The sequence below is a fragment of the Melopsittacus undulatus genome, chromosome 8 (genome assembly GCF_012275295.1).
Source record: "Melopsittacus undulatus isolate bMelUnd1 chromosome 8, bMelUnd1.mat.Z, whole genome shotgun sequence".
In the NCBI taxonomy this organism is placed as follows: Eukaryota; Metazoa; Chordata; class Aves; order Psittaciformes; family Psittaculidae; genus Melopsittacus; species Melopsittacus undulatus.
In genome coordinates, this window is record NC_047534.1 from 35,273,918 (window position 1) to 35,295,572 (window position 21,655).

Consider the following 21,655-nt stretch of genomic DNA (forward strand, 5'->3'; position numbering starts at 1 on the left):
GTTATTTTGCAGACAGCATTAGTGGTGCAGGATGCTGATTGAGACTATCAAAAAAGAAACAGATCTTTGGTCACAAAATCAAGATTTCCTATAAGCACTTAAATATTTTTAAGCCATAGCAATGAACTATAACAGGGTGTACATTATTAAGCTACTGGGATGTAATCCCAAGTAGAAAAAACCTACTCTGGACTGCAGAGAGTTAGACCCTTGGTGCTCTGAAAAGCAAGAATAAAAAGCAATGCATCTTCTCTGATCACCTGTTAAAACATCTTTAATAATTACATTCAACTGTAACTTGCGAATTTTCAAGTCTTACATGCACATAGTGACTGTGGGGCAGGTGAAGCATCCTTCCAAGAGAAGGAGAAGCAGTCCTGAGGAAAACATTAAGACAAAGAGACAGGTTAGCAGTATTCATGGATTTTTTCCAACTGTCCTTTACAGACATCACTGCAACATGGAAACATAAATTTCTCAAAGGCTTTTAACAACTAAATTTGAGGGACTTTTCACAGGAACAGGTCCTTATCCATCAAAAACCATCAGGTATCTATGCCAAAGCATGAACACATTTCAGCTTTGTAAGAATATATACTAAATTCTTCTCCATCTTTACTGTCAGAGAATCAGTTTTAGGCATTGAAAAAATTACAAGACACTAAACACCACATTCTACTAATTTCCAGTTATCAGTTATAAACATTATTCCTTTAAGTTCTATAGCAGCCAAAACCCCTGTAGGTATATCAAGCTTCAAGAACTCAAAACCTAAATAAGGAGACAATTTTGGTATGCTTTTTATTTGCAAACTTGTGTTTTTAAATGTTAGAAGCTACATTTCAGATCTTTCCCCAAAACTACCCGAGGTATATCAATAAATAACAAAGATGGAAAACTGCATTCCCATAATAAATTAAAATCCAGAACTTTTAAGGTGCATATTTAATGATGTAAAGATGTGATACTACAAAACAACTGACTGGAATGCTGTAAGAGCTGTGTATAGCTCACATATTTTCTCCTTCATTATCAGATTCTTCTAGAAAGCAGTCTTTGTTCTGAGAGATAAAATTAATGCTTATTATACTATTTGTCAATTAAACCATATCTTAAACCCCAGTAATTAATTAAAACTAAGAATATATGAGGATAAGACAGTCTCCAGTGCATCTGCCCTTGAACTCTACAATAAAAAAAATTAACATTAATTACACTTTTTCTCCCCACAAATGCTTGTTTCCAGGTTGCCAATTTCACATGCCGTTCAAATTGTCTTACTCCTGCAATCCTTTTAAGCACAGTTATAAAAAACCCACAAGTATTTTCATCAGAAGCAGAGAAATTAAACATTACAAGCTCAGGAACAGCTAAAAATGGATTAGGCAAGATATAAATTCTTATTTTTTTTATCAGACTATTTATTCTCTAAATCTAAGTGATGGTGATTATTTTTGGAGAGCAAGAAAAGACTGAAAATTATTTTCCTTCTAGCAGTTATCAATAACCCAACACACATCTTTCATTCCAAGTTGACATAGGCATTGCAATCAAAGACCATGAAAAACCTCCAAGCTCTGCTGTGAGATTGTCCACCAATACATTCATTTCACTAATTTTAACTCCTAGGGCAAAATGCTGGCTTCAATGAACTCAATGGTAAAACTTCACTGGTGAAGGAAGGCAAAGAGTTCTCAAGTAGCCCACAGAAGACCTGTTGAAGCCAGTTACCTCTGCACCAGCTCCTCTTTGAAATGCACTTTCCCTGAGCAACATTTACCCCAGCTAACACTCACGTCTTTATGGAAGTGAAATAGTTTAGCTGTTATAGCTGTTTCTGGAGAGCTAGTCCACTCAACAGCCATGTGTTAGCAATCAGTTTGCACATACTTCCTTCAGACTACCCTGATGGCCATGTTAGAGTCTAGCACCCAAACACCACAGGATGACACTACACATCTGTGACACATTTGTTTTTCAGAGCTCTTGCTCCATCTAAGCAGATTTTCCCTACAAACAAGTGCCTGCTCTTAATCTCTCTTCTTACCCACATTTCAGAGGAGAGTTCTCTCACTGTCCATATACCATCATACTTTCCCCAGTCCCCAGAGGTGAGACATGCCAATCATCACAGTTTACCTTCCTGTCTGTTTGTCCACAAATCTCAGCCACATCTCACCATGGTTAGCTGTTCAATACTGCATGGAAGGTGAGTCTTTGGGGTGGGGAGGGGGCTTGCCATGCTCTATTTGGCAGCAAGAAGCCACTCAGGATTTGAAGACACCTGCAAAAGCAAGAACATTTCCATTAGTGAAAAGCTCCTTAAAAAATAAAAGCCTTTCTTGTGATGGCCCCAACATTGAAGAGTCCTCAATGCCACACCCTAGAAGTTAAGGAGAGTGGACAGATAGTACTGCCTGCCTTCAGATACTACATCTGTTACCTTTTTAGGATGACACTCATCCCCGAGACAATGATTTAATGTTTGAAATTATGTGCTTATAGTTTATACATGTGAAGGTAGAAAGGAATCTGACTTTCATGTCAAACTACATCAAAACCAGTGATGATGACTATTAACAATTATGTCAGTATTCCAAATGGGGGAGAGAAATCCTAATGTTTTTGTCAAGAAATCACAGACTAAGCTAGAGTCAACAGCTTAAAACAACTGGCTTGCTGGTTAGTCATAGTCTGAATAAAGATTTTCTTCCAAGCTTGAATAAGAAAGTCTTGGTAATTTTGTTTTTTAGTATTCAGAAACAGACTCTACTGAAGAACAGTGGAAGGTTTTTTTCAATTCTAACCAAGAGATTCACAAGGGATTTATGAAGATTTTCTTAAAAACAGGGAAGAGTCATCAGGTCACAGATACCAAGTTGCCCTCTTATTGCAAAAAAATGTAAATGTTATTGGTCTACAAGAATGTCAAGAATTTCCTCATTGTACTGCATATAAGGCAAGGTCTTTATATTTACTGTTACAGGACAATCAGCTACAGGGTCTTCCAGTATTTCAGAGCAAAAGCACATGAAATTTTTTAGCAGTCATTCTCTGGAGGGAAATTTCAAGGTGACTGGAACAGTCCTTTATATGGATAAAAATATGCTTATAATTAGAACAGACTTCTTATATGATCATTTTGCATTTCTTATTCATGTTAGCAGATTGCATAAAAGATATAGATACTTGAAAATACACAAACTATAACTGATGTTATTTTAATTCTGTATTATAAAGAAACAACCTGCATCGTCCTATTTAGAACTAGAAAGCTACACTGCCTCCTTTTTGAAAGTCTTTTAGGCTATGGTGAGCTATTCAGTGGTAAACAGGTAAAACCACACACAAAATTCACTAGTTATTCCCAAGTTTCACAGCAGCACTTAAAGATTATCACACAAGATGTGTCAAATGAGGTTATGCAAGAACTTGAGAAGTGAGGAGGTGTCAGATGAAAGGGGTAAGGGCAAACTCTGGCCTGTGAACTGTCAAACTAAAATTGACCATCTAGAGTTCTAGGTAATTTCTACAGGAGTTTGTGATTGTGACCCTGCTTTTCTTTTAGACAGTACTTTAACTATGGACACTACCTGTCTAAGTACACTCAAGCAGCTGGAGACAGCTGCCTTCCCTCATCTGATAGCCAAATCCCCCAGCTGAGTCTCCCCAAAGAGTAACACAGAAAATGCACCCTATCCCTACATTGCCTGCATACATAGGAGGGAAGGTGCAGACCCTCCACAGAGTTCTGATATGCTGGTTTTGTTTCACCAGCGTGAAGATAGCTGGAACCTGCCCAGCCTCATACTTCAGCCTACCACCATATAACTGCCTCTGCTTCATTAAAGCAGCCTAAGATCTATGTGGACCCTATCCTGTGCTTGGGTATTATTTCCATATGATTAGGTTTGTGTACCTGAGACCTGGCACTACTTATGCTGTCCCCTATCTAGGAGAGAGAAAACAGATGCTCTGTTTCTGGGGCTGTTAGTCTAGCTTGCTTGTTTGTTCCATTTGGAGTTTTGGGGTTTTGTTTTAAACAACAGCGCTGTTAAAGCTTACTCTGTAGGCAGAGACATAGACAAAACCATATCAACCCCTATCAAGATGCTCTCAATTTCATTGCAGGAAACTTTGAACTGCCTTTTGAAACCACAGCATATTCTCACAGATACTCACATGAAACCTCTTTGACTGAAGAAATTAGTAATAAGGTGCAAGTCATATCTTCTTACAAAATTCAGTATGAAGTAATGCATGTAACTTTTATGGGAAAACATAAGCATAAATTGCATTAAGTGGGTAGGTAATTAGCAGACCTGGAGAAGGGCTTGCAGGTCCCAAACCTTATCTATCCTCCCTCCACCCAGTTATGTCAGTCAGTCTAATAAGAGAAACTGCTTTTTCCTACAAATTTTCCCTTCCAGAAACTTGGACTTGTCTTTTTTTCTAGAATGCTCTGGTCATTCCTCCCACATGCAACCCTTTGTGGTTTGTGCAGATATCCAGATCAAGCTGTACCTTGTCACATTAAGGAGAAAATGAAATTTTCAGTCAACTTGCAATAATGGGCAGTCTTGAAGACATGGGATACAACGACCACTGAGTCTCATCTGGAGAAGCAGGGGTTTTTCTGGTAAGACTTGTGGATCAGCATCTAGCCAGATTAAACAGAAGGAGAAATGAAGGGTACTGGGCAGGAAAACAGAGGTTAAGGTACAGGTTTAAACAGGAATGCTTACACTGGAACTTGTGCATGATCTTACACAAGGGTTGAAGATGGAAACCTGCCTAATTTACAGTGGAGGATAAAAAAGGGGACAGAGTGTCAATAGTATCTATTTAGGCTAGTTCCCTTCCTTGCCTTGGGCTTGATTTACACACTTGCAATAAAAAAAAAATATATATATATATATCATTAAGCTTTTGAAATCAAGTGCATGAAACACCCCAGTTTTACTGCAAATCTTCTGATATTAGCATGCTTAGCATAGGACAGAATTCTCAGGCTGTGAAGGGGATATTTCTGCTCTCACTGCTTTGCTGTGTCCTTCCCTGAGGCCTCACTCAGTCTCTTGATTTACTAAATTAAAGGCAACAGTGTAACTGGTAACAGTGGCAAGATTATTCCTATCAGCCACTGTTCAGTCCAGGTCTTCAGTAAGGTGTTACTGGCAAGGCTGCAAAACCTGAGAGCACAACCTGGAGTACCAGTATCAGTTGCCTCAACAATTTTCTTGCATAAAGAGATACAAGAAAGCCTCATTATCTGAGTTGGCAACCTCAAACTTGGGAGCAATGCTTGAAAAAGAAGTTTCAAGAGAAGTATCTCAGAAAAGGAGTGATTTCTCCCCCCACACAGTTCACCTGCTTCAATTATCATTACTCTGAACTGTGGAACTTTCTAACAAAGCAAATAACTGAGTGACAGCAGAAGGGTGGGGGACCTATTTATTTACGCATTTATTTTTTATTACAGGAAGTCCCTGGAATGTAGGCCAGGCAGTCGCTTCAATCTAACAAAACTCGGGTGCATAAATAGCCACTGAATTCTGGCTGAATTCATTGAGACCATCCCCAGTGCAGCAGCAGGGAAACACAGCTGGGGTCACTGTCACTCCAGCCTAATCCATAGGTCTGCTACTTTGCCATCAAAAATTAGTGACTGCAGTCATAACCACTATCCTGGACCTGCAGATTGCACAAAGTTGTCCATAAAATTACTCATGTGCATAAGTAGTCCCATATGGTTCAGTGGGTTTCATTACATAAGTGTTAACAGGGGTCTTAGGTCAGGATACTGCATTCCTTAAACCAGACAGATTCCCACTGAAGTGATTAGGAGTGCTTCATTTGCCAAACAGAAAGAATTCCACAGGTATTTGCTTTAAGTGTGATACAAATTTACTTTGGCCACTTTTCCACCTTACTTTAATGTTTGCAGGAAAAAAAGCTATTTGAGTGCTCGAGTATTACTGACCAAAACAAATTTCAGCTTTCACTTCAGTTCACGGGTACTAGCACCAGCAGTTCGTGTATGCAGCTACTACCACACACATTAGTTGTCTGACCAAATCATAGTGAAGCAACAACTCAAATTTCTGTCTCTCTCACACACATTTACCGATTCCCGAGGGCATGTGAGATTTTTGTTAATGTCTATGCACACACAGACAATTTGCTGTTTTGCAGCTGAAAGGTGGGCTACACTCAGTGCCAGAGAAATCATTTGGTTCGAGCACTGAGCAAGAGCTGCAACAGTGAAAAGCAGTAAATTAAGCAGATATCTTGCCAAATCAGCAACACAGGATTGAATCTTAGTGCTATTCATTACAAATGGATCTATTGGATTATGGGTCATTAGTTCAACTACTTTTAACAAGTACAACCAAATAGGTATGTTATTAAACATTTATCTTCAGGGGCAGATTTGCTGGAGAAGATAAGGAGATTGTGGAGACTCTCCATTTGCCCTGCCTATTTCAGTATGCATTCCTGTTCTAAGCACCTTTCATTCATAAAAATATCTCAGGAACCCAAAGCATCCTACCGATGTCTGCCTTCACATGCTGGTGGCTGCACCCTGGCACTCTCCAGACACTGACCGGGTATTTCTAATACACATTATCTGGTAACCTCTTGCTGTTTTCCCACTCCATGCTGTCAAGACAACAGGGACAAGCTCTTTTGAAGAAATACAAACCATAAGCTGACTTTCCTGATATTCAGTCAGTCCCTAAGGACATGAGCTTGCTCCTAACAAGACACCCAGCGTTTTTTGTTTGAAAACTAGAACAATTATTTAGAAATGTAATTTCTGTCTATTCAGGGTTTATTTAACTTTTACCGGAGGCCTTCACGTCTGACCCCTGCCTTTTTCCGACCCTCCCACTGGCTAGAGCAGGAAGGCACAAGGCCAGGAACAATACCTGCCTGCGGGTCCCGGCCATGACTTAGGAAAAACCTAGACAAAGAAAGTCTCCCAGATCTTCTGCAGGTCTTAATCGAGGGTCTCGCACAGGCTCCCCAACCAATCTGTAACACAATGGCACCAACAAAAGTGGCAGAAAGAGATCTCCCTTAACAAGAATGGTCTGTCTGGGTGAGGACAGAAAGAACATTAGAAAAGAAACAGGAACAATTTACCACTTGGCTGTAAAGGGGAATGGATCTTACTAACTGCAGCTGAAATCATCACTGACTTACTAAGAAAAAGGGGAATTAGACACACAAAAGCAGTCCCTCTCCTTTCCCTCAGAGGTCAGTTCGGGTTCTTACAAATTTGTACCTTGGCTCATGTGCCATTCAGAAGTAAGGAACTAATTAAGCAGGAGGACAGTGCATTTTTCACAACCCCAGCCAATTGTCTCAGCCCCTGCAAACACTAACATTCGTACTGCTACAGTTTACACTTCCATATTTGTGGTTTCCCTACAGGAAATAAGAAATATTCAAATTTTCATTTAAAGGTCAAATTCCAGAAGAAAATAATCATGGGAGGAAGGATGGGTTTGGAGGCCTTTTGTTAGAGGTTCCAAGACAGGAGGTTACAGTTAAAGGCAGAGTGCAGTTAGCTACCTTTGCTTACCCTTATTTTGATGGTTTTGTCATTGCCCTGAGTGAAGGCTTTATCTTAGATTTTAAAGCTGTATTAGTCTTTCTGTGTTTGAAGCTATGAAAGAAGGAATAAGCTTACTATAATATTCTCCAATTATTTGATTATTGTTAGTCAAGAACTGGAAAGTTGGACGATAAACAAATTGATCTGTAAAACAACAAATCTCATTCTACCATAACCCCTACAAGAATTACAACATCAACAACTACTATTGTTATGAAATAATTGTGACAACCAGGTCAGGTCAAACTGAGCACCCATGACTACATATCTAACCTCTAGACAGCCAAACTCAGTCATGACTTTCACAAGGTAGGACCAAGAACCTGAAGTAGCTTTGTATTCCAAGAGTGGATCTCAGGTCTTTTCATAACCCTTTAAATAGGTCAAAACTTACACAAGCTACACTGTTACTCCATTCCAAAACCCTCAGACCTATTTTTAAATAGGCACAGAAATACACAAACTGCACATATTAGCCAGCCTTGTGATATGAGGGATAGCTACCTGAGAAAGAGAATAAACCAAACCAAAACTCAATACCTCAGAATCAACTCTTCAAATTCTCAAAAAGGCAGCATATTTCACTGCTGAAAGGTGCATTTTCATGGAAGGGTGTTGGCTCTGTTATCAACTGCCATGCCCTTACTAGCTCTTAAAAGTAGAGCAAATGTTAGGAAAGGTTTTATGACTGGATGGGGAAAGGCAGGAGACAGACTATTAAAAAAGGTATGGGAAGGAGTTAGCACAGAGCCAAAACAATCTTGCAGCTGCATTACATTATCCCAGTGGGAAGTTGCCAGGCTGGCAGCAAAGTTAAGCTCTATACTCATGAAAGTGAAGCACTGATACCACCAGCTACAACTTGCATTAAATGAGCTTCCCAGACCTCAGTGCCAATCCAGCTCAGTCCTGATCTGCAACAATTTTGCTGTTCCAGCTCTGGGCCTGTTTTACACAAAGGCTGCCTGAAGTCAGTCTGAACAAACTACACATCCAAACCATGTGGTGATTCACTATTAAGCTTCTTTCAAATCATCATGATAAATAGGATTGTTGTATGTAAAAAACAGCTAGCAGATAGGTACTCTGCAGTCTGCAAGCTGCTACTCATCCCATCGCAATCTGATCAGAACACTTAAAAATTTATAACCCAAAAGAGCTCCTGTGTTATTTAGACTAATTGTTTTATAGTACCACAAATGTACACAGCACTTTCTAAAAGACAAAATAGAGACATTATCTTTTTAAGTCGGGAGAGTTTGCATTAACACAGCAACTTGGAAAGGGGATTTATAAAAATAACTGTGGTAAGAAAACATATCTTGGAAAAGTTTCATAAAGCAAAGCAGGATCAAGAAGCAGTACAATGGATAAATATCAAAAGGATAGGCTTTGCATAGTGTAAGAGATGGCAGAAAGCCTGAAACTTTTTTCATGTCCTTATCCCCATGACAGAGGCTTAGCGTGCCAACTGAATACTTGCTTTCACCTACAACTGGATCATCAGTCACCACAGACCTTTCAACACTGTCCAAAACCTGCTGCTATCAGAGACTGTCAGAATGGGTAGAGACCTTCCCTGCTGATGTAAAAATGAAGCCATAATGCAAACAGTAGTGTGGAACCACAGAAACACAACCAACCTACTTTCAGTTCTTTACTGTTTCACAGGGATGCAGGCTACGTTGCTAGTTTACAGTTGTACAGCTCCTCCAGGTTACACAAGCTCTCAGGGAGGAACAGATGTCACAATAATAAAAATTTCTGTGCCGTTTAATTCAAAGCACTTTATAAACGTTAGCAAAAACAAACCCTAAGCTATAAAAGCAAATTATAGATGGGATCACCTCACTAGCAAAATGCAGCTGCCTCTGCCCGGCAAAATTGCAGCTAATGGTTCACAGCAACATTACATCACCACCCAAAGACAAGAAAAGAACGGGCTATCAGGCCACATTCAGGAGTTAGCTTTTAATATTTGCAGTTATGAGAACTATTTCTGACAATATTTTAGATATTAAATAGAATTCATTGTAGATCATGGCTCTGAAATTCTTCTGGTCATCTTCAAAGAAAACTCTAGTCTTTAGAGGCAGCTGTCCAGAAGAAAGGAGAACCTCAGAACTTTAGAAACACAGAGACAGTCTGGTTGGGTTTTGCATGTGCCATTTGGGTGTGTTATTTACTATGCTGTCATACACCTTCATGACCAACTGAACTTGCCAACTGAACAAAAGAGAAGTTTTTTATTATAATAACCAAACAGCAAAACCAACACACACAGAGCACAGATGGTTATCTTTTTCCAGTAACTAGTGAGCTGGATAACACATTTCCAACTAGCAGAGCAACTAGGATAAAACAGCTCTCATGAGATAAGAAGTTATACTTAAGAAACTGTACAAACTTTGTGTTCATTGCCCATGTCCTGACCAGACAGTGGCACTTACAGCCAGACAGAAATCAGTTCCTTCACAGACAGCTGCAAAGCTTTATCAGTTTTATCTGAACTCTCAGATAAAGATGTAGAACAATGATAGATAAACATACCAAAGTTGGAAAGAGGTAATACCTCAATGCTTAATTTCCAAACTAAAGTTTTGCTAGCTTGAGGCATATTAGAAATGCCAGAAATTTACCTCTTGTTTGTTTAAAATCAACAGTCTACCCTATGCTGAGAGGAACATAAGTAAAAGGATTTTATAGTTAGAGAACACAATAAAACTTCCATAAACAGAAGTCTATTCTCATAGGTCTTACTGTAGAAGCAGTGTTGGTGATGACAGTCAGAAATCTTCAAAAATACAGTTTGATACAAGTTTAGAGAAATGGGAAAGTCGACTTAAGTCTTCTGCCTGCACTGTGTCCTCCCACAAACACATAACACTATCATGCAGTTGCAGAGCTGCATCTGCCACCACAACGATAATACTTAGCACTTTCAGAATACAAAGAACAATACAAAACCCAATTTATGTAGTCTAAACATATGGTTAATATTCTTGTAGGGAAAAAAAGTCCAAATTGATGAATACATTTTCTAAATGCCTTGCATTGACCCCCTAGTGCTGTTCTTGGTATTTCTGATCTTTGAACAGTCTAGTATACAGGCTAGAGTTAACACATTAGTGTTGGTAAGTTAATAATTTCTTTGGTTATAGTTTCACACTGTCTCCAAATTTGAGTAGGTATTTCGTCACACTGGCCTACATTAAACCTATATTTTTTCCACAGCCCTTTAAAATATAAAAACAGGGCTTTTTTTTTTTTATTAGATTACTCCAGAGTACAGTTCCATGGAAGTGGATCCATTTTGTAAACACAGAAAATGTGGAGTCCCTTCACATTAGTTTCCAGTGATATGTTGAATACTGCCCTTCAAGGGTCAAATGCAAATACATTTCTTTATTAAACATACTGACTATGGTGCTCTGGATTACACCTTCCCAACTTGAGCTCTATCCTCTCTTCTAACAGCAAATCCCCACAAAGATGCAGAATATGTAAACAAATGATTTTAAGATTGTTCTTAAGAACCCCTAGGGAACATTTATTTGCAGACAAAGAAGGCTCCCAGTTGTTTTGCTGTATTTTCATCTTTCCCTCAACAACTTTAGTATTTACAATAGACACTAGTCTCTTTTCTTTTGCTAGGTTCCATACAGATGCACAGATTCTGTCTCAAAAGTATCCAGGCAAAATGCAGTAGCGGTGGGGGGAGAATTTGTTGGAAAAATGCCATCTGTATTTGTGGAGCTCTATAAACGAAGATATCACCAATCTGATACACTGTAGGTCAACTCTTCCTTTCTTTAGTGTTCACTTTTCAGCAACTGAAATCCCAAGGCATGAAGTCAATAGATATTTAAACTGTTTAAATAGCACCAAGGATAAAGGTCATGCCTCTGATGTGATTTATCTTCACAGGAACCCACCCAAGTCTTGCAAACCACTGCCTTGGAGATAGGAGATTCTGAGGGTTGTATAGATAAGAGGCTGGTATATTCAAACTAGAGATAGCTTTTTCCAGAGTGTTTAAATAGTTTAGCTCAAGGTCTTAGGTAAAAACAAACAAACAAACAAAAAAACCACCAAAGTGATATACTCAGGAAAAAGCTGTGGAGAGTTGCTCTCTCCTGTGCTAGTTGAGAAGCTGTTGCTCTCCCAGGCCTTTCAAAGTAAAGGAAATCAGCAGTCAGGTCTTCCAGCCGCTGCTGCATCTAAGGTGAGAATAATTCTTTGGTGCCCTCAGAGTTTCTCCGGGCCTACAAATGTAGGAGACATTTTACCCCTTTGCAAACCTCAAGTGCAGTTCAGCAAGTAAGGCTGAAGAGCTGAAAATGCCAAGGTATCCTAGGTATCCCACATGACCATCTTTCCCCAAATTACCAACACTCTTCCTGCTTCCCTTATGCCAAACCTAACATTTTCCTAGCCCATAAACTTGTTCACCCAACTGCAAACCAGTCCAGCAAACACAACCCCCCCCCCCCTTTTGACAAAGTAGCAAACTGGATCACTCAAAGGTCAGTCAAACATGAGAACTGATGCCATTGAGAGAAGGGAGAACGGAAAGCGTGCGGTTCCTCCCAAACATCTTGGGAAATCAGTTCCTAAAGAGGCAGCAAAAATAGGCAACTCTAGCACCATCACTGCACAGCCACATGCAAACATCTCAGAAAATTACTTGGCAAGTAATAAAAAAGTGGTGAAATCAGACAAACTTAGAGAGGAAGGAAAGTATCTCCCTGACTTTCTGTGCACATTACTATACACATGTGAAAAACAACAGTTCATGAGACTTTAAGAGGTTTTGATCACTTTTGTGAATTCTTCCACCAAAAAAAGATAAAATCATATTTGTCGCAAATTTACTGTATGGAACAGAACTCTAGCTTGTGTAACAGACAGCAACAGCACGATTAAAAAATTCCACCTGAGGCCAGCTCTGTTCAGCAACCAGGGAAGAGGAAAAGAGCTAATTAAAACCATGTTCTCCAAAATCAGAAGTGGTTAGTTGCACATACCAGATAGAATATAGTATCCGTCACAGCTGACTGGCCTCAAAACAGAAGAGGGAGCAGGGGAGGTGAACAGTTACAACAAAGGACAGTCTAAAGGAATGAGTGATTTGAGAGTTACTAGAATCACGGGTATTTGTGCATGGGTGAAAAGAAGAGTAGACCTGGAGCTAAGGTAGATATTAAGTGCATATTCATGCAATTCTGGCACAGATAAACCTGATAGTTTTGCCTGTTTTCTTTGAGATCAATGCCTCAAAAATTCATTAAGTTCTCTTCACCAGTCAGGCCAGACAAGGAGGATTTCACATTAATTAACTACAGGCGTAAACCTGCAAAGGGGCATTTTGCATCTCAGAGACCACCTCACAGGAGGAAGTAGCAGGTATCTTTTGAGAACAAACATGGGGACCATTACTGTTCAGTTTTAAAATCTTCCCTTCATTGCCCAAATCTCTGTAGACTGCAGCAACTATCGTTTTTGCTTCTACAGCAGTGAGAAAGCTCTTGAATCATTAACATGGGAATATCAACATTGCCATTACTCCCAGACATTTCTTTCTTCACTTTCCAATGTTTTCTCTGTGTTATCTGTCATTACTTTGTTTTCTCATTTTCCTTTTCATTAAAGATTATTATTCAAGGGAGGAAGTGCAGCACAGTCTGAGAATTCATTCAGCATGAATGGAGACACACACATTTGGTGTAGTGACTTAAACAGAGGATTGGGAGCCAGGTTGTTTGTAAGAACTAGCCTGACAGTCTCCTTCTTGGTCTTTGTGCAAGTCATTTAAGGTCAAATACTTTTTTGCCTTCCCACAGCCAAAAGTTCAGCTGGGGGTCAATTCTTTTGGACAGAAGAAAGGGTTACCCCACTAACATTGATGCTCCAACTTGTATGTAGTTACAGTGCCCTTGTGTGAAGGGCTTATCCTCACCGCAGTTGCAGCGTTGGAGCTCAAATATTTTGTGATCACATCAATGCATAGCATGGCTTTACAAACACCAAAGGCAGGGACAAGCTGTGTACACTACATCATCTGGTCAAGGCAAAATTTGACTTGGATGAGAGCCTACTCCCAGCATGACTGAAATAAAGAACATACTTTTTTCCCCAATCTGCCCTAGCTGCAAACTTGTGTGTTTGCAAACATCACACAAAGCAGTCCCCAGCAATAACTAGTGCTGACTGGTTCACCACAATCATCTCATGAAGGCAAGTCACCATGGTCAATATCCAGTCAGATTTCATCTCCTTCAGTCTCATGGCATTGGAATTAAGGAGGAATTCCCACAGAATGGGGCTCTGCAATGAACAATTTGTGGACTCCAGGTACATCCCCCTCAGAAAAACCCCAGCCTTCCCACCAAGTTGTTACATCTTATCTGCACGCAGGACAGACAGAGCAGCAATGCTTTTTTCAGCCTGCTTTAGTTCTCCAACTATATAGTTTTCATTTGCTTAACAACAGAGTTGGGAAAAATACAGTAATTCACTTTAGCATTAATGTGTTTATGCTCCTTTTTCTTTTTATCACACACAAGAGTAGAGCCAAATAAAGCAGATAGTTCTCAGGAAATGAGCTAGTTAAGTTATGTGAAATTTAGTCCAATTCCTGTGGCACCATTTTTGGGGTGCATGGACCTACAGCTAATTTCTCTCTCATTTTACCCTAGGAAACAGGAGCAGTGTTGCTGAATTCAGAGATACAAAGTCAGGATTGTCTCTCTCTGGAAGATTCAGATTATGCAGGATAAACAGACTTCAATTGGACTTTGGTTCTCTGCTGCATTCCTGTGACATACCATGGATACCTGAAGCAGAACAGCAAGGTAACATCAAGTCTGTGAAAGGTGTAAGACTCACAATCAGTTCCTACCATTTATATGCAAGATGGAACATTTTCAGAGCAATAGGAGTAATGTAAATGTAAGGGGTGCTTACATTGTAAGCACCAAGGGGTGCTTACATTTTCTTAGTAAGATGAATAGATCAAGTATAAATTAGACTGAATTAGAAAGACTTTTGTTCCCTATTCCCCTTTTCCCCCCAGATATTAGCTGCACTTTTCAGGTTAAGAAAACAAGCAAACAAACGACAAAATAACAACCCAGCTTCCAAAGCTTCTCCAACAGTCAGGTTTCTCTATCCAAATTTTTTTGACAAGAATTCTAAGCAAACTGAGGGTTGTCCCAGTACCTTACACTTTCAATTCACAGTTTCAAAACATGACAAATGTCAGAACCACAAAAAACAAAACCTCAAACAAAACCAGAACAATTCCTACCTGCCTTCCCTCCCTTATTGCTTCTCCTTGTTCTCACTCTGATGCTACATTGCCTCTTCCATATATGCCAGCAAAAGCATTTGTTTGAATGGATTTGTACTTGAAACTAACCAAGTCAAAAAAGAGAAGGTTAGTAAACCTCAACACAACTCACTGAAAAGCCACACAAGCCTTTTGGCCAGGCTCAAGCACATAGTATTTTAGTAAGTGTCAGCTGTAAAATATTAATGAAATAGCTCTCAGAGTTATACCGAAACTCCCTACATATCCAAAGCTGTATTGAGAACTGAAATACAGGGACTTTCGAAAACATACTATTTTCCTCCTTTCTAAAAAAGTATGCAAAATCATTGCTGTCACCTCCATGGACAAAGGCAGAATCCTACTAAACATCACACTTCGCAGTAGTCAACAGGAGGAAGTCTGGGTACAAGTTTAGAGGGCATTGGCTATCTGGCATTCACTCACCACACAGGCATTAAGCAGAATGTGATTTACTTCACTTTCAAAGCTGAATGAACTGCCACAGGGAAAGGCACCATTACCAAGCGCTAAAAATATCCAAACACAGGGGGAGCACAGAGCATTTGGTGCGTTGTAAATTCATATTCCAACATATTGCACACTAACTTTCCTGTACAGACAAGCCCTTAGACTAATAGGCACCTGGGAGTCTTCAAGTCTGAGTGCCCAATAAATAAAAAGGTTATTTTACATTTTTTTTATTGGTGCTCTGGAACCGAGCTCTGATGTCCCTACTCAGACAATACTTCCATTGAAATCAAGTCTTGGTCTATTATTAAATACCATTTCTTTTACAGCTGCAAGCTTTCCAGGTTAGAGGATAGGGATTTCATATCAAGCCAGAGCACTAATCTCAGTCCAAAGGGGATTGTGCAGGTATTTATTTTGATTTTATATAGGTACCCAAATACTGCTGCATTCAACAGACTTGCACTGATGCCTAGTGAAATAACACCCCTCTCAGCTACCAATTCCCAACTCAAACTCAAAAATCCAAATTCAAATTCAATATAATTTTAAAAGCTGGTCCACATTCAGACTTCTTTGGAACTAAGAAGTTTGAAAATCATTAACACAGTCTTCAGTTCTGGTTTCCCAAGCTTTAGAATCATAATGGACTCTTCAGAGCAGAAAATGGTGTATGTTTGAAAGCTCCACTGCACTGAGTTCACATAGCTTTGATCTTCAAGTTATTTTGAGCTGCTCCAACCAACCACCACAACAATCTCCCATACTGACAGACAAAGCTTGAGCAGAGTCTACTGAACTCAGTGAAACACCACTAGAGATTAAATTAACTCACTGCTAGAAGTTCACAACCCAATTCCCCAATCACAGCAAGCTTCCTGTTTCTGGTAACCTGGCCACTCATAGCCAGGCACTACTAGGAATTATTTGCAATTCTGTGGATCTACGAGGAAGTGACTGTAGAGGTGAACCCTAGGCTGACAAAGCAGACCTGGCCAGCATTTGCTTGTTAACTCTATCTGCAAGAAGCTGCTCAGATTCTGACACAAGAACATGTTTCCCCCCTTGAGGTACTCAGCCAGCACATGAAGAAAACAATCACATCCATGTTATTTTAACTTCCTTCCTGCTACACTTTCTGCTGTTTCAGAATGATGGGTCAACGACAAACATTTTCCTTCTAGGCAGTCCACTCACATACAGTGGTGGTCATGGAAAGTTTGACAGCTTTATCTTCTTTCTCAGCTACTTACAGCTGTGACTCCATTACTTTGAAGTCAGCTTGGATTTGGTTGTAATGAAGTGCAGACATCAGTGACTCAGGCTCAGTGTGTCACCTGCATTTGTTATCTTGGAGCAGACAATTTAATCAATTATACTTTTTTTTTGTCTAGGCACTAAAACAAGACAAAATGCTGATCAGCATTTCACAGGGTTGTTTCTTTGCTGCTTGCAGGCCATTTAACATCTGATAGACCATATAAAAACGTCTTCCCAGGGGCTTAGAGTGTTTGGGTTGTTCTTTTTATAGTGCAGAAGGTCATTAATGAGCAAGCAAAAGCAGTGTGGAAATAGCTAGACAAGTCTTGTTGAGTTAATAAGAAACTATCATTCTGCTTCAGTACTTTCTCATTAAGCCTAGCAATGTTCAGTCTAAGGAGACTGATGGTACAAATCTATTTTAATGCTCAATTGGGCAAGTTTACCCCCCTTTTGTTTTGTTGTTTTGTGGGGTTTTTTTTCCTTCATTGCTTTTTCAATTCAGGAATTTCTGAGGAAAAACATGACATTAATTTTTACAGATCAGCTCAAAAGCTGAAATTCAGATTAAAAAAAAAAAAGAGCTAGGTGCAACTTGACTTCCTGAACAGAAGTCATCCCTGTCTTACAGAGTCTATAAAGCTAATCACTATATTCTCATGCTTTGCATGTTTTCCTGGACTAAAGTCTTACAAAAGCTTTGTTGTTGGGTTTAAGTGTCACACAGAAAGTAACTCCCCACTGCTTAAATAAGAGCAAGCCACAGAGACCACCCTTAACAGTCTTAAGCACAAAGACCATGAATACAGAAAGGCACTTCTTGCTGAGAACTGCATTACAAGGAAAGCTTTATTAACTCTTCAGCTACTGTCCCACATGCCACTTAAGTTTGGTGCTTCTGACCAGAATCTTATTGAGTTCATTTGCCTTTGTTCTTGCTAGGTATCATTCCACAGAGGATCACTTACCTGTTTTACAGAAGCAATATCTAAGTACTTTCTCTTAAGCAGCTTTTACTGCTGTGCTTACTATTCCAAGCAAATGACTTAGTACAGCTTAGCATCACATGGATCACAAGGAAATACAGCTCAAATGCTTAAACTTATGCAACATTGACCTCCATGTCACACTGATGTTCCCATCAGCCTTGTCACACAATTCATTTAAGTGAAGATATGGGGTAAAACATAACATCCTTGCAGGCCAGTTGCAGATGCTTGGCCCCTGCAGCGTCAGTCTCTATGAGCCATCACCCCAGATCATGCGCAGAAAGCCACAGTGGCACTGAAGCAGCATTTGCTAGCTTAGAACTAGTGTCAGGCATACAGAAGTCCAAGAGAAGTGGGAAGGAACAGATTAGAGCGAAGTTCAACAAAGGAAACTGGTGGAAAAGAACCACATGTTCCCTTTTGTACTTTACATGTACAAAATTTTCATGTGTGCATTCAGGCCAAAACTGTTAACACTGAGCAATACCAGTTCTCTCCTGCTGTTTTTAACACTAAAGAAAACAGTGCTGTGCATTAGTGTGGGAGTTTTATTCTCTTATCTGTTATTCTCCAGCATTTGTTAGCTAAACCTCTTAACTCTCCTGGCTACCTATTGCTCACACCAGGGAAGTTCCTAAAGCACACCTTTTCACACAGCATGGGTTTCATCTCATAGTTGATTCCTCTTTTCTGAGCTCTACACATAAGGAATTTCTTGTTAGTAAGCCAATAACGACTGCACATCCCAGCTCTGAAAACTCCCTCTAGAGCTGTTTCCACAGAACTCATTTTTATGTTAGTTTCTTTTCCTTTTCTTCTCCTTACAACAACCTTCCAAAAAGTCCCTAGATCTTTCAAGGCAAAGTAGTACTTCCTGCAGCGCAGATACTGTGGTAAGAAGCTGAAGTTGCTGAAGGTTTGAAATCTCGAATCACTGAGGTCATACAAAGGTGAAAAGAATTTAAGGGACTGAAAACGAGGTGAGAAAGATAAGATGCATCCCACCATACCAAAAATATTGCAGGATTATAGTAATGTAAACAAATGGGTTTCATTATAGGCCATACTGTTTTTGCAAGATACTTCAGAAACCCACTGATGGAGATAACTTGAGATAAACCTCCCTGTAATTCCACAAGTGCTTCCCACTATCATTCATTGTTGCAGAGACAGCACAAGACAACTGCAAAGTCTTTTTCCCTCCCAAGTACCCTTTTTGCCAGCTGAGCCCTGGCAGCTTTCTCAGTACTAGCGCTCTTGACATTAGTGCAGCTGCCAGGGAAGAGAAGGAAGACTTCAGTTAAATTTACAGTATATGCCCCCCACTATCTTAAAGCAAAATTAAGGCTAGTGTTGGAATCATGCTTAGCATTACCACAATCTTGTCTGTGAAGACATAATGGACAATAGCATGAGACCACAGAAGCAGCAGCATGGACTGGTGGAACTAGGAAGTACATACTAGGAACTGATGGCTGTATAGTCAGAAAAAAAATTTTTTTTTAAACTGTATTTTTTTGGTGAGGGAGAAGGGAGCAGCAAGGCAGCAGAAATAACATTGCCATTAAGACCAGTAAGAGCTAAACATGGAGAGTAGCAAGTATGCATTCTTTAATTATCTTTCTGTGGCATACAGTAATTCAAGCTTACCACAATATGAAATAATAAGAAATAAGCCTATAAGAAACAGTAGTGAGGATTCACAAAAGGCTTAAGAGCTTCTGAAGGATCAAACGGAAATGAAAAAAGAAAAAACAAAAAAAGAAAAGAACAACAGTCTCAGGATGTTTCCTTTTTTTGAGTTGTCTTTGGAAAAAAAGATGTTTAAAGACTTATCTCCATTTTGATATTTTTATTGCATAGCCTGTATCATATAGGTTTGGCTTTTCTTAGTATACACTACTGACTCTGGATACCTAAAGTAGATCTCCTAAATTCAGCATTTCCTACTTAAAGAAGGAATCTGTTTGGCAAAAGGTGGTTTCCTTGCTCTTCTACTTGTACTTCAACTTTCAGTGACAATTGTGAGATACATCAGCAAAACCCTTTTCTTGCTGCCATTGCTGCTTCCCTCATACTGTCTCATCAGGGCTGGCCTGAGGTCATACAGGGCTCTACATGCCAGCATCACATACAAGCTGATAGCTAACTCATTCCTCAATTATGATTAAGCCAGTATAATCAGCCAGCATGGGGGAACTATGCAGGCGTTGCCTCCTTTCTGGAGACAGAAAGATACTGGAGCTTTTCTACTCCAGGCGAGAAATTAGAAGTGTGAGATATGATTTGTGATGAAATTCAGAACCACGCAAAACTTTCCTGGTTTCAGATTTCATTACCCCCACACTGGAAAGGTTTGGCAAGGTAAGAGATCCTCCTCTAATTAAGGACACATCAAGAATTCCCAAATTTCCAGCACACAACAAGGGGAGAAGTTGCAACTTCAATGAAGTCTAACGTTGAGATTTGTTCAAGGTCTGAAGTTTTACATGGTTTTGCTCATGGGCCAAGAAGCTGCCAAGCAATTACACATGCCCCAACAAAAAGTAAATAGATCCATTTCGGCTTTGCAAATGGTCAGGGTAAAAGAACAGTCGGGAATGTTGTGTTCCTTCTTGCGCTTGCAGTGTTGGTCTTACACTCAAAGTAAGAATGATGCACGCTCTCAGAAATAAGCTTAGAACAAGATGACAGCAACTCCCCCACATGAAGGATGCATCATTTCCAACAGTGCTGACAATACTGTCTCAACAGCAACTGACAACTTCAAGAACAGTTCATGCTGTTACACCGAATTTGATCCACAATGCATTTGATGTAAGGTCCAAGACATATTGAGGTGGATTCCCACCTCCCTCAGCTCTTTCCTGACCAACATCCCATGGCACATAAGATTGTCCACACTCTATAAGCTTTGTTGAGACAAGCTCTGCACATACCCTAAGTAAGTCATTAAAGGCTATAAATGGAAGGAAGCATAAAAAAGCAGAAGCACTGACTGTTAGGTGATCCTTATGCAACTCTGTCCAGATCGGAGGGCTGGGAGGGAGGAAGGGCAGCTTTAGGAGAGGAAAATCCTTTTCTACAAGATATCTTCTATCGGCTTAAAATTTTCTGAGAGCTTCTACAGTAACACACATCAGTGTCGTGCCCTGACAGCAAATTGCACAATCCATATGGCTTTTCACACATCTTTGAAACAATGGCTCTCTCTACTGGTGCCTTAACATCCTATGCCACAGAAAAGCACTGAACACCCACAGCAGAACGGCTTATTTTTCATAAGAAAGATCGTGCTCTTTCCTCTCCAGGCCTGAGGTTCATTCTTTTCGCAGGTGTTTCCTAAGTACTGTCCTTACATATACATTAGAAAGACAATTAGCCTACTGCTGAAGAATTGCTCACTGCTACAGTACAATCTCTAGCACTTTCAAGCTGATGCTAGCAATAAAGCTGTCTCCTGGGACTTTGTCAGGAGGAGAGATAGATCACAGGTTACAGATCCTCTTGCCTTTATTATTAATTTACCCAGCAGTGAAGCCTGATAACTGACAGCACCGATGTCAATCCAGCAGCTTCAGTCTGGCTCACAGGTCTCCTGCAAACTTTTAGTTTAATTTAAAAAAAAACAATCCCTCTACTACTGCTGTTTGATATAGGGCTTCAGAAGACCTTCTACCTATCTTATAATCTGAATGCCCAATAATGGTTCAAAGATTTGTAAGTACAGCTGAACCTCAAAATTTCAATTCTAAAATACCACCTAAATCCACCCAAAAAAGGGGAAAACTTAGTCATTCCCCCACCTGTACTATCATAATTTTTGCCTTTAGAAAGCCTTTAAACTTAATCTGTTTGGAGAGTTATTTTGGGTTTTGCTTTGTCCCTCGATTCCCAACTAATTGGAGCATGTAACCACTAGCTCTTATTTAATCCTTATTAAAACATATTATTTTTTTATCACCCTATACGTTGAGAAAG

The 21,655-nt window shown here is 39.7% G+C and overlaps 1 long non-coding RNA gene across 1 annotated transcript; it reads right to left on the reverse strand.

The window, feature by feature from the left end:
- Positions 1-255: 255 nt before the first annotated feature.
- On the reverse strand, positions 256-20,725 carry LOC115945761 (uncharacterized). Its single transcript, XR_004080005.1, has 3 exons — positions 20,674-20,725; positions 2,140-2,284; positions 256-377 (listed from the first exon to the last, which is right to left on the reverse strand). It is a non-coding gene; the product is annotated as an uncharacterized lncRNA (long non-coding RNA).
- Between the last annotated feature and the right edge of the window lie 930 nt (positions 20,726-21,655).